Source organism: Thermobia domestica, chromosome 2 (assembly GCF_964235325.1).
Source record: "Thermobia domestica chromosome 2, izTheDome1.hap1.1, whole genome shotgun sequence".
Classification (NCBI taxonomy): domain Eukaryota; kingdom Metazoa; phylum Arthropoda; class Insecta; order Zygentoma; family Lepismatidae; genus Thermobia; species Thermobia domestica.
In genome coordinates, this window is record NC_137455.1 from 88,584,106 (window position 1) to 88,594,760 (window position 10,655).

The following is a 10,655-nucleotide window of genomic DNA, read 5'->3' on the forward strand; positions in this document are numbered from 1 at the left end:
TGGGTGTAGAAGTCTTGCCCTCCTAACTCTCAATTTCCTTTTGTCTTCATAGAGCAGTCTTGTGGTTATGTGGTTAGTGTACGCAACTTTGAAATGGGAGACCTAGGTTAGATTCTCGGAGATCACTCATGGGTTCGGATTTCACGTTGGGCTGTACGTTGACGTTATATAGCCTCAATGGAACAAGAGACATTAAACTTCAAAATAACAAATAAATAAATCATTTTTTTCTTTATAGTTATCTCCAATATTTCTTTCGTATCTCAATTTCCCAAACACCTCCTCATTCCTCTGAGTTATTTTTATTTTAAATTTCTCTTCATATCCATGTTATTAGGTCATATATTCGTTCCAAATTCTTTCTATTTCATACCTGTGTTTCTGCTTCATACATTACAGTATTCTTCTACAAAATTTAATTATGAATCTTTTCATACCTCTTTATACAAAGATTTATATAATACGCTTTTTTTTCTTCATAAAGACTACTTCTACAATTTCTGTCCTCACTTTGATTTTTGGTTCAGATTTCAAATAACGTATTTGATGTAATAGTGATAAAATACCTATTATATCAAATACTAATCACATCTTACTCTCTGTATAGTAGCTACTGTAGTAGTTATACTGGCTACTATAGTTGTTATACTGACTACTATAGTTGTCGTTATAGTTGTTTTTATCACTATTTATTTTGTCTTTTTAGTATTCAATTTCGTTCAACATTCATCATTTTTTTCTCAAATATCATGTTAATTTTCTATCCAGATTTCTTTACCATTCGTTAAATTAACACACTTAACCACTATGTCTTCTACTTAACACTTTCCGGACGAAAGACAGGTTATGCCTGTCGTGAATCTACTATCCATTCCAGATAAGCTGTTAGACAATGATAACAAAATCTCCTTCTCCCCATTGTTGTTCTACTGCAAAGAGAAGAACAAGTCGTTGATCTTGACAGACGGAAAAACTTTTCTAAGATACAGTATCGTGTAAAATCTAAATTTTTACACCAACAACTACACCTAATGTTGAGATGCCATTGCTGTTTTTAGCTGCTATCCAACCATGCTACCAACAATTATAATTTTTAATTTTTACCTTTAAAAGAAATATTGATTATTGTGTATGTGCTAATGATTTTACTTTAGTTGTATTTATTAAAATTAATTTCTAGAAATAAACTAATTCCTTATGAAGTTAATTTCCATGAATCTTTCACTTACGACGAAAGAGGTTATGAATCAAACTAAACTTATTGAAATTCGATCTTTTTTTTTCTCAATGCAAGAAAATCAGTTTACAAGAGGGCCTGACGAACACGTGTTATTTTTCTTAATTTCAAGTTCAGCTGTTTTCATGTTAGTACTCTGATACCTTTCCCATACAGATTGTATTTCCTCTTAGAGTCCATATTAATATGAAATTATTGTATGAATACAGTAAATACTCATTCAATTCTCATCTCTGACAGCTTGTAATTTTAGCATCATTTCAGAATCTCGACCATCAAGAAAAGGAAAACTGTTCTCTTAATTCATTATCACAGAAAGATGTGTTACTCATCTCATAAATGGAATAAAATGATTTCTCCACTTGTGAGAGTTGGTGGTGGAAAGAGGAGCATCAAAATGTTGAGAAGATGGTGGGAAGAAAACTTGTTTTGATCTCCTGTCACCTTATCTGGAATGAACTATAATATCCAGCAGATGAACGGCGGGCATAGCCGGCGTTTTACCTTATATTTTTATTGCGAATGAACTACGAGCTTATATTCGCTGCGTATTCCCTGTGCACACTTATTGGCACCACTTTGACAAAATATTAGCCGCTAGACAGCACGAATACCTTTTTTGTCACAAAGGATACTTACTTTAGCATGTACCGTCTTCACATTCATGCTGTTGAAAATGGAATCGAGCAGTTTACAGTAGATGCGGATCAGATTTGCAACTTTTTCACTAGCATTTCGGTTATGATAATTTTCTGATATACATTGAAATATGCTATATATTGGATTGTCTAGGTATCTTTCATCAATTATTTCTGTATTATTTATTGTGAATAGCTGTACAGTAAGTTCTAATACAATGCCATTTTTCTTTCTTTACCAAAAAAGTGATAACGAAAAGAGTTTTAAATGTTAGAACAATTATATTAAATATACGTAGTTATATATCATTTATTGCTTCCAGAAAAGTATTTTAAGGAAAATAACTTAAGCGAAATGTTTCTACGAATTTTTCAGAAATATCCAAAATCCCCCGTCTCCTGAGATAATCACGTTATTTTAAAGTACGACCGTCTTCTACAATCAACTCTTCTTTACCATTTCTTTTAGATATTTGTTGAATAAAATTGTCGAGCGGAAATATTCCTTTCAAATTGTTAAATTTTAGCAGATGAGCTCTGTGACGTCATAAGCTATTTGTTGTTTACTAAATACTATCAGCAACAAACACTATCAGCAACATACAAATCAATTTGCGCTTTGGAGAAGCAGTGGTAGCAATTAAACAAGAACTTCGAAAGTGGAGTTGATTATCTTTTAGATATTCTACTCGTGGATTCATCACTATTCATACACTGACAACAGAATAACAACTATTTAGAGTAAGTTTAGCACTTCTCAATATTATTTTATTACAAATAGTTTTCCTTTTTAAGATGTGTTCTAAAACGTTCTTTTTAAGATCCTCAAATAGAATGCTATACTAAAAAATTAAATTCTTGTTTCTCGTAAATGTTATTATAAGTATCTATATCAAGATAACCTACCTAGAAGTCTTTTTTAAAACATTGTAGATTGTGCATTCTTAATGCGTGTAAAGTATTTTCATTGAATGTTGGATAAATATAGCAATATATTATTGAATATAAATATAGCAATTTATTGAATTACATCACACAAGCTCTCATACCACGTTAACGGTAGTTTGCACTGCTTATACTCTACAATTTTGGACAGATTGTGATCAGACATTTCACTTCTTTCGCGTTTCGTAAATAAAAAGGGTGCCCAAAGATTTTTGACTCACATTGTACATACTCACATTGTAAAAAAATATTGGCTTATCATATATAGCTTTTGATTGAAGACAAGAATTACTGGTGTCATAAGGGACTTTTATTTTCTAATGCACACACTTAATTCACATTCTTCGCAATAGTTGGAAACAAACATTATATAGTCGATTAAGAGTGCCACATGCTGGTATTCTACCTACATTAAATCTCTTTGTGCCTAGTATGCTGCAGAATAGATGGACCAAAAATACTAACCAACAATATCATTATAAAATATAAATAAATATTATTATGTGAAAATTGAGAAAAGATTTCATTTTCTTAATGTATTAAAAGGGAGGAATGTTCTTTCCCGCGATGAGTAGATAATATTTAACGTAGACGTAGACGTAAAGAAAGAGGAGTTTATTCTGAGGGGAAAACTCTCTGGTTTCTCCCCAGAAATACATTTCTGGCAGTTGAATAGTTTATATACATTCATGAAAACAAGAATGTTAAGTAGTATTTAGTGATCTAGAAAGCTCTTTTGACCAAGTGAAGTGGGTAATTTAAATAGAGGACTAATGAAGGTACACAGCACTCCAAGATTCATTATATAAGTACAAGTAGTGAAAAAATGACAACGGAAGTCTAACTGGAGGAATAGTTAATCATGGAAGTTGTCTTTTACTAACGTTCATATTCAATATGTAAATAAGAAGCAGTAAGAAAGATATACATGGAGTTTTGGTACGAGGTAGAAACATTAATTGTGTACAATTTGAGTACAGTGTAGATCTAATAGGATGACTTGGTTAAAAATTTATGACATGTTCTGGAGCCTAAAAAACACTAACGTAACGATAGAAAGCTTGAAAAAATGTGAAGCACAGATATGTAGAATGAAAATAAACGTTACAACAGAAAATTCGTTGAAATGCAGGAATATGTACCAACTAGAAGAGCATTGCTATAATTATATTTTAGTGTTTAGTGGAATTAATCTCGGATGAAGGAAGCGAAAAAGACAAAGTTTTAAACGTAAGTTTCAGAATAGCGCAGGCTAAACAAACATTCAATACGAAAAGAGGACTACTAACATCAAGAAATGTGTCGTTGGACGTTCGTAAACGATTTATTAAGACACTGGTATGGAGCGTGGCGCTTTACGGATCAGAGACGTGGGCATTGAGAAAAACTGAAATATTCAAGTTGGAAGAATTTGAAATGTGCTACGCATATCATGGACCGAAAAGAAAAAGAATGAAGACGTACTAAGGGAAGCTAACGAAGGAAGACAGATCATGAAGATAATAGGAAAAAGAAGAAACAGCATTCTTGGCCATCTTATTCGGCACTCCGATTGGATCATTGTGCTGATAGAAGGAAAGGCAGAAGGAAAACCAAGAAGAGTAAGACCAAGGATAGAATATCTAACGCAATTACGAAGAAGAGGCTTATCAAAGTATAAAACAGCTCTCTCAAGGGAGAGAAAAGTTTTAAAATGTCCATGCTACCCAGCTACCTATGGCTGAGGTGAACATGAAGAAGAAGTGGTATTAATAGGAAGCTGTGAGTTGCGAACAATAAAAATAAATCTATAAAAAGAAATGTGCAAGGAATTTTTAGGAAAAAGAAAACCACATTTTAAGAATCTTTGAGGAACTTAAGCTAATAAAGATGTACTGAGAATAATCGGAAAATGTATTGAGGATAGTCTGGGTTAGAACTGTGAACATCTCAAGGGTCCGTGGATCTCACCTCGAGAGACACTCGTTTTGAGCAGAGGATCCCATTCGTTTTTAACTGGCAACACACTTTATATAGAACACTCACAACATCGAGACACACTCATTAGATTTTTTATTATAATATAAATTATAATACTTTAAGATTAAAATATAATGAGAATATATGTAAATTAAAGTAGTAATATATGATTATAAGTTTATATATAGTATTATCTAAGTATCGGGAAATAGAATTGAATGTTGACGCTGTCGTTGAGTGGTACAGTCTGTCTCAAAATTGATTTTAATTTGTTATTAAGGGCTTCATATAAAAATTAATAAAATAAAATGAGTCGTACAAAGTTCAGATTTGTAGACTATCTGGATGATATAAATTTATTTTAAGATTCTAGAATTTTGTGATAAATGGTTTTAAAAGCCTGGTTTAGAGTATGAAAAATATTCATGATATTATCGCTTAAAATGTTAGAATAACCAGTTTGTAAGACATCATCATGAATTCGATTCGTATCAAGCCTCTATAACTAATAAGTGTATTATTTTTATTTGTTCTCAAGATAAGTAGAAAATTGCGAATTCTATTTATAATACAAAAATATTTCATTCCGTGAGTAACACTAATCTACTAGCTTTAAACTTTAAGAATAACGGATAGCACAAATATATAGGCGACAATATTTAAATACTCGTATTTATTACAAACATAAAACGCCTTAGTCTATCGGTTCTTCTAATTAAGAATAGTTCACTTGCTACAGATGGCGTACACATTGAACTCTGTTAAGCGGTTAAGTAATACTTAAGGTATGTATGAACATTATGCCGCAAATCGCAACTTTCTATCTATTACCATTGCTGACTTAAATTCCAGAATAGTTCAGGCTAAACAAGCATTCAATAGGAAAAGAGGACTCCTAGCATCAAGAAATGTATCGTTGGGCGTTCGTGAATGATTTATTAAGACCCTAGTATGGAGCGTGGCGCTTTACGGATCAGAGACGTGGATATTGAGGAAATCTGAAATATTCAAGCTAAAAGTATTTGAAATGTGGTGTTGGAGGAATGAAGACATACTAAAGGAAGCTGTTGAAGGACGACAGATCATGAAGATAAAGAGGAAAAAGAAAAAACAACATGCTTGGCCATCTATTTCGGCACTCCGATTCGATCACCCTGTTGGTAAAGAGAAAGTCAGAAGGAAAACCAGAAAGAGGAAGACCAAGGATAGAATTCTTAGATAGTGTTACGAAGACGAGACCTTACCAAAGTATAAAACAGCTCTCCCAAGGGAGAGGAAAGTTTGAAAATTTATATGTTGCCCACCAACCTATGGTTTAGGTGAACAAGACTTATATGCGATCAAAGTTGGAAATATAATTTTGGAACACCCTGTATATTGTTGATATTTATGTTTTAGTAACTTTGCTATCTTGTTATTACTCTGCATTCTTCAGTATGCTTCTTTATGCATTCATACTTCATCCTTAATTGGATGATCAGTAGCGAAGTGAAAGAACATCGACCGAAACGCTGTTGCTCAATAGATATAAGAGAAAAGAAAAGAGGTTCTTAGTTATAACAATGATATCCTTAACTACAATCTAACCCAGAAATATTAGCTTCATATCGCACTCAGCTCAAGTTATGCTTCGAATGTTGATCAAAAGTTTGTGTAGATGAACAAGGGAGGAAGTTGAAGACGAACAGTTTAGGTTTAGTAGAAGTAAGGGAATCAAGAATCACTACCGTACTGTATGATTTATAGAAAACGTCAAGAAATGTGTGTGCTCTGAGAAGATTTTCACCGAGTGAGCTAATGGGAAAAGTTGACGGGAGTGTGGAAGAAAGATGGGTTGGAAGGGAAGAAGAGTACAGTCGTCAGGAACTTACAAATAAATTAATAAGTATGAAATGCCATTGTGGAGAAAGTGACAGAGGAAAATGTAATTGAGATGTAGTTCAGAAGGGATGTTGCTCCACAAATACATCATTTAATATTTGTTTTTAAAAAAATAGAGAGGAATAGTCAACATAAGGAAGACAATATCTTGGTTGGAGATAAAGTATTTAGCACGTAATTTCATCGGCAATGAACATTATGTTAGAAAGCAAAAGAATTTTTTTTTTGAAGAATGTGAAATGAAAGCAAAATCATTAATACGGCGAAAGTAATTGTGGTTGGAATAAATGGAAAATACTAAACTAAACAAGTAGAAGAACATACCAACGTATTATTAGTGAAGGTAATTATGAAGTGTGAAACAACATGAAATAAAAGCAATGCGAAGAATAATCATGAAAATTTTTTGAGTGGCATAAACATGTAATGAGGAATTTCTATGAAACTTGAAGGGGGAAAATTTTAAAGATAATTTAAAGAAGAAAAAGGAACTGGTTAGGACATGTTTTAGAGAATTTATTCTGAAAGATGTGTAAGTAGGTACGATAAGAGAATTGAATGGAAAAATTGCAATTCATAGATGATCATATCGAAGAAAGTTCTTACGTCAAGCAAAATAAGAGTGAATGTAACTTTATCAACTTGAGAAGCACTTGTTATCTACAAATGTTGTTATTATTATCTCACTGATTCGATTGATTTCTCGGGTTCTTAGCAACTTTAATGATTAGAGCAGTCATTTTTCGTTTGTGCGTTTGCAAGTCAAAGCCTATTTGTCACACAATATCTCAGATTTAAACCAGAATAGTAACTGAATCATACTGTAATATTAAACTTTGTCCTTCATCAGGGCAGAATCAACACATTTTGGTGCCGAAGCCTATACTTCCAGAAGCACTACTACCTTTCCTCGCCCCGATAAAATGCAGTTTTGTGTTTTGTAAATTATAACGACCAAATTATCGTCCACAATAAATACAGTCAGTGATGATTTCAGGTTTCCCTCGGGGCACAGTGGGACAAAAGCTCAAAAAGAGTTTTTTTTTTTTTTTTAATTTTCTTCCTTGGGCTAATAGCTGTAAGTATGTGTTGATTATCACCTGGAGCCATCAAAACTCTAGCTTCAGAAGGCCATGTTGATTGCAAGACGTAAGGAACCGTTTGAGTAATAAAAAAAAGTCCAGGAAATTTTTAAAATATTTAGTAAATTTTCATTTTTAGGATTTTAGGATTTAGATTTTTGGGCTTTCGGCATTTATGGCCATTTAGCCCGTCACGTTTTAGGGATGACGTCCCTCGGTGAGCACTATCTGAGGAAAGGGAAGGAAGGAAGCGGCCTGCGATCTTTAAGTTAGTTACCACCGCGGTGTTTGCCTAGTGTGAATGCGGAAAACCCAGGAAACCCTCATGCAGGGTGACTGCCCTGAAAAAGCGTTTTACACTTTTTTGATCGAGTTGTCCCACCGGGAATCGAACCCGGGACCGCTCGTACCGTAGTAAATTTTCATGTAAAAAAAATTCTCGAGTTGTGTATGAGTGGAATGTTTTGATCTGGTCAATGTATAATATTAGAAGTGAGGAAGAAGTTTCTAAAACATTTAAAACCAGAAATAAAACAGACAAAAGTGAAAACTTGAAGAATATGCCCTATATGAGTTCCAGGATTTTAATTCGTCCCTCAATTTTAGTATCGTTCATTCCAAGGTTAAAGATCACTTTGAGGTGTGCATAAAAAACCTCTAGGTGCACAAACTTGTACATTGTGGATCCAGAGCCCGAAATAACCTCCAAACACAAGCTAACCCGTTCGTGTTTTCGCTATGTAAAAAACCAAGCAGAAGTGGGGATGCATTCGTATGCATCATTCTTTCTCAAGATGAGGTTAAAAACGAATCAATTGCAAATGGCAATGATTACGCCAAAAATCTGATAGATTACAGGTGTATGTCGAAGAATTGAGTAAAGCTGCGCTTGATCCCATGGAGTTTGATTAGAACTAATTATTTTAGTAGATATGTTCATATTTTTTCATTAATAGTTTTGATAATGTCGTTTTCGTTTCATAATATATGTCTTTACCTTATTATATATACTTTGTATTATATTATAATCTGTAATGCAGAAACGCCCACATGGTAAATCTCTAGTACAATCAGTTAATTTAGTCGGTAATATACAGGGTATTTCAAAACAAACACCGACTACGTTTAGGAGATGGTTCCTGACACCAAGATAAGACGAAAAGTATAGACCAATCTAAATGGGGAAATGTTTCCTTTCAATACTACGACCAATCTACAATTTGTCGGGAAAATGTCTTTAAAGAAACTTTCACCGCCTCTGAAGCACGTCCAATTGTGCATTAATGGAATCCACGAATAAAATTAATAATCCTTCCCTTTTACCCAACTTCGATGAGGTATTTTCTTCTCAAATTATAGTTATTTTGTGACAAAGTTTCAGCTGGTCATAGTACGAAAAGGAAGCATTTCTATACCCACATTTGTCTATACATTTTGTCTTATCTTGGTGTCAGGAATCACTTCCAAACGTTGTCGGTGTTGTTTTGAAATAATCTGTATAAGCCTCGGAATAGGAAGCCAAATGAAGGGTAAGGGGAAAAAACAAGGAATGTCCATGCATGTGCTTTACCGGGTGCTTTGTCCTACTTGTTGGTGACTCTTGGCACTATTTGATTGTATATGCCATGCACGCGTAGATGTAGAAATATCCATGTAAAAAGGAGCGAAAGATTTAATAACCCTATTCTTTGTACGCGGTTTTCAATATTAAAATGCCGTTTTCTCAAAAATGTAATTTTGTGACATTCCTTCTTTTTTCCCCTTACCCTTCAAATATATTATCCCTTGGCGCTAACCCGAACCTGCCCTTCATATTCTCACTGTACCTATAAAAAGTGATAAAAGTTACATTTTAAACTTGTTATTGCTTCTTGTTCGTAATAATGACACAGTTTGGCTTTACACGCTCAGTAGAAACTCTTAACTCTCATTAACTTACAGAAGATCTAATTTATAGGGTCGCTCGTATCGTCGGGATAATAAGGTGGGTTATGAGCAGTAAGTTCTAAGGTTACGTAGTCCCAAAAGTCGAGTGACGTTCTTAAAAAATAGAAGTAATTGAAATAAAACGAAAAATGAAATATTTCAGTGTAACATCCACGATTATGTCGTTTAGGCTAAGGGAGACGGATAATTAGGGCACGTGGGTGATGATGGAAGGGTTGGAGCAATGAGAATGTGGGAGGAAACGGTAGGACCCTGAGAAATTCCACGGACACCATGTTCTTTACCACAAACTTATTTGGCCGGAGTCGAACTTGGAATCCCACACATCAGATGTAAATGCTTTACCATTGACCCACTGTGTCCTTTAAGAGTAATTAAGTAAGTGCTAGATACATATATTCAAATTGGACTTTTCTCCCTTTTATCCCTTAGCCATTACTAGTGCCCGGATTTTTATGAGCTAAAAATATTTATTTTTATGTGCTAAAAGATAAAAAATGCTAAAAATTAAAAAAATATTTAACAAAAAGCAACAAAAAAAGTATGGGAAAACGCCCAACATAAGAAAAATATATACTGCTACTCACCAATAGCTAATATTCATAAGATTTCGAAATTTCATGGGCATTGCAGTGAAAAACTAACGTCGTTTCCAAGTTGTCCATCGTAAAGTCATGCCTATTTTTCATGGAATAATGCCTTATATTGAGAAAAGGAACGTTCTACATCACAATATATTAACCTCACGTATTTGAAAAGGGGAATATCACGCTTATTCACATCATCAACTTCATTTGTGTTTTTCCCTTCCAATATTTCAGATATTTCACATAGAGTTTTATAGGCAATGTTTTTCTCAAACATGTCCTTAATTTTTCTTTTTTCGTACGACTTCAGCTTTCGAAGCAGAAAGAACATTCAGATTTTTTTCAACGCACTGTACTTCTTTACCCGAAGTACTCAATA